Source organism: Mercenaria mercenaria, chromosome 8 (assembly GCF_021730395.1).
Source record: "Mercenaria mercenaria strain notata chromosome 8, MADL_Memer_1, whole genome shotgun sequence".
NCBI lineage: Eukaryota > Metazoa > Mollusca > Bivalvia > Venerida > Veneridae > Mercenaria > Mercenaria mercenaria.
Genome location: NC_069368.1, coordinates 57,768,474 through 57,771,807, shown reverse-complemented (window position 1 = coordinate 57,771,807; position 3,334 = coordinate 57,768,474). Strand labels below are relative to the sequence as shown.

Here is a 3,334-nt window from a genome sequence, read left to right as displayed (position 1 = left end):
TAAATATTCTTGTTATCTCTATGTTTCGGTCAATAAACGTTCACAGATTATACTACATTGCCACTTTATCAATTTTTGTGTGTTTTTAACGAAATTTCTGAGTTATAATTAGAGTATTTGCGCAAAACCTCAACATTTTCCAGTTTAATGGTTTCAAGACTTATTATATTCTGATTTTTGTTGATCTCCACTTCATGTCTTTCTGTGGTGTCTGAATATTTCCAGTTGTTGAGAATATGTGACATGAAGATGTACACTTCTTCTTGATCGAAGAAAATTAAAGCATACAATGTGGAAAGAATGTGTCAGATATTCGATCTTAATGAAAGGTGAATTTCATTTTTTTAAATGTTGAGTTATAAAGAATTACGTGCAAAGTTAATGAAACGTTATCATTATACTCGTATTTATAAGTGTGTATAAAATTTATAATTGCTACAATCAAGTAATAAATCTACTTTCGTTGATTTGTGTAAATATATAACATCAGCTGCTAAAAAGGGAAGATGTTGCTGTCTTGAGAGTGCATGTGCGTATGTTTATGTCACAACGGATTCCACTGTGTAAGGGTATAAATCAAAAATCAGTAAAATTTCCTATTTTAAATAATCTTTTACACAACAACATTTTTAACAACTAAACAGTTTAAGAAAAGCAAAATAATTTGCATTGCATGTAAAATTGTTCTACCACTGTTCAAGCTCACTTCGAGTTTTAACATGTAATTGGATGCACTAAGATTTGCAAGCAAAATCTGAACATTAGTCAAATGTTAAATCCTGAACTGCTTTCTAGTGTAGATTCAGTCGATGTCCCATTCTACTACGTGGTAATTATAATTCGGTTGCAGTCACTCTTGGTCTTTCCCTGCGCACATCTAAAACTCCTTAATAAGAACATTTCGTTGGCGCGATACAGTAATTTCTCATTTTTCCCAAGCAATGGTGATGATCACTTGGCCCTGAAACGTTAAACAAAATTAAATAGTAGCATGTAATTAAAAACTAAACTGCATTAGTGCGACTTTATACCTTTAAAAATATATCAAAAGGTTGCTCCTTTAAAAAATAGCACATGATAATAATTTAACTATATAATTTTGCTTTACTTAGCATAATTATCAATGCATATTCTTATTTGTCTCATCGAGTCTTGCCTTGTACTCAAGTTCGGAATCAAAGCCATCATACTCGACTATTTTGACACGCCATATATAGTTATCATGAAAAAATAATTAGAGTAACAAGTTAACTAATGGTTTCCAAAATACTTTTTATTTATATTATCATGTGTCGAAGTGCCTATCTAACTATACCCCTTATTAAGGTTTATCTACTGTAACATTGTTGAAATTAAATCAGTTATTAATATCCATACCTTCAAACAGCAACTGACATAGTCGTGACAAAGTTTGGTACGGAGACCTAGTTGAGCGTTGAAATCCTTGTCTGGGGTAATTCCGTTAGAGGGTGTTCTCCACTTCTCAAATATTATGTCGTACAGCTTTCGGAAAATATAATACGTCAATTATGTCTTGCATGCCGATCACTCAGCAATCCTTTATAACATATAATGACAATTCCATTGATGCAGACTAGAAGTTTTGTTTCCTTTTTCATCTTTCATGTACCTAAAATAACAAATATAAGGACATGATAGAACATAATTATATCATACATATGCACGTTTATAGTATACAACATATGTTCAAGATATGCCTCGTTCTTTCAATATTATTTTCAAATGCTTAAATGAAGTTTACGGACCACCTAGTGCAAGCACTCTTACAATTAATTATTCCAATTAATAAAACTTCCAGGCAAGCGTGATCACATTTACATGAGCACCAGCCCGATGTTAGTCATGCTGGAAACTGGTGAGCCGGGAAGGACATCAATTCAGTTGGTGAACCGGGAAGGCGAAATTTTAGTTTACTGATTTTTCGGAAAGTTTAGATTCTAATGACTAATCAAGGTATCACTGACATCGGTTTACCATAAAAGAAAACCCGTCAATGCTTGGATTTATCAGAAATGCATGTAAACTCTTGTTATGCGACATAATATGATGTGGTGAATAGGGAAGTGTTTCCATGAAGTGCATTGTGCACGAATGTTCTCTTAAACGGAAGGCTTTCTTGAAAAATGCAAACGTAAATGATAAACTAGACGCATGTGCGGGTACTTTCGACTATATGTCATTTCCAAATCTATTAGTTATCAATGTAATAATCGCAAGTTTACTCACCGAATCGAGATGTTTTGACACAAAAAAGCCGCATCGGGAAGTGTTGCGCGCACCTGTTGATGACGTACTATACCACCCCTGTTTAAAGGGGTCTTCTTATAGATTTTATTTAAAATACAACAACAAAAAATAAAACCATAAACTGCTATTAATGTATAATATATTGCCTTTTTGCGAATATGTTTTGTTTACAACCAGTCACTTTTAGCAGTGCGTCATGTAGAACTGTTACAGTTCATGTGTCACATTGAACATATCGGTCCTTGAATGGTAGGTTTATCCACTAAAGACAGTCACGACTTAATGCATCTGTTTATGGACTAAATTAATTGTATAAGCATTTTCATTAGTGAAAGAAAACATATACCATAAAAGAAAAGGGCAATGCATAGTATAAATATTCAAAAGAATAGGAAAAAAATGTTTAGTTTGAATTGATATAGGGCTCGAAATTAAGTGTCATGTTCAAAGAACAAAGTCTTTGAAAACTATCTACATGCTATGGGGATATTTTATAACCTTTGTAATTCAGTAACAACTTACTCTTAGAAAGCGCCCATGGCAATCCTTATTTATCTTACTTGAATATGCAGCTACGTTTATCAACTTTCCAGTCCTATTACTGTGTGTAATTTGTTAAAGCATGACATGCAATTAAATGTATTCTGTCATCGATAAAAAACCAATTCCAAGAGCATGAACACATGTTTTGTACAAACAGTGCTCTGTCAATGCCCAAACTGACAACAATAAATGCCGTTCAAATGTATCCCTGATGAGATAAGCTTCTGATACGAAGGTAAATATTTGTAACGCATGAAGAATAACTACTACAAAAGGCCGTAAAATATGACACGATTTTAATGTGACAGGAACTCGCAAAACAAGTATTTAATTGTTACATTTTATGGTCGTAAATGGAAACCATAAGGAAATACGGTTTTAGTGTAACACATACTGTAACGCGGTTTATGTAGCATATTTTGTTGTGTCGTCCTGTCTCGTGCGCCATCGCGTCATTACAATATTTAGAAATATTTTTGTGTCGTTTAAGTGCACGCGCCAACTCGACAAAACGAAATTAGCA

General features: G+C 33.2%; 1 long non-coding RNA gene across 1 annotated transcript; it reads right to left on the bottom strand.

Moving 5' to 3' along the window:
* Nucleotides 1-510: 510 nt before the first annotated feature.
* Nucleotides 511-2,326, bottom strand: LOC128559177 (uncharacterized). The gene is made up of 3 exons (XR_008372240.1): nucleotides 2,248-2,326; nucleotides 1,378-1,630; nucleotides 511-961 (listed from the first exon to the last, which is right to left on the bottom strand). It is a non-coding gene; the product is annotated as an uncharacterized LOC128559177 (long non-coding RNA).
* Between the last annotated feature and the right edge of the window lie 1,008 nt (nucleotides 2,327-3,334).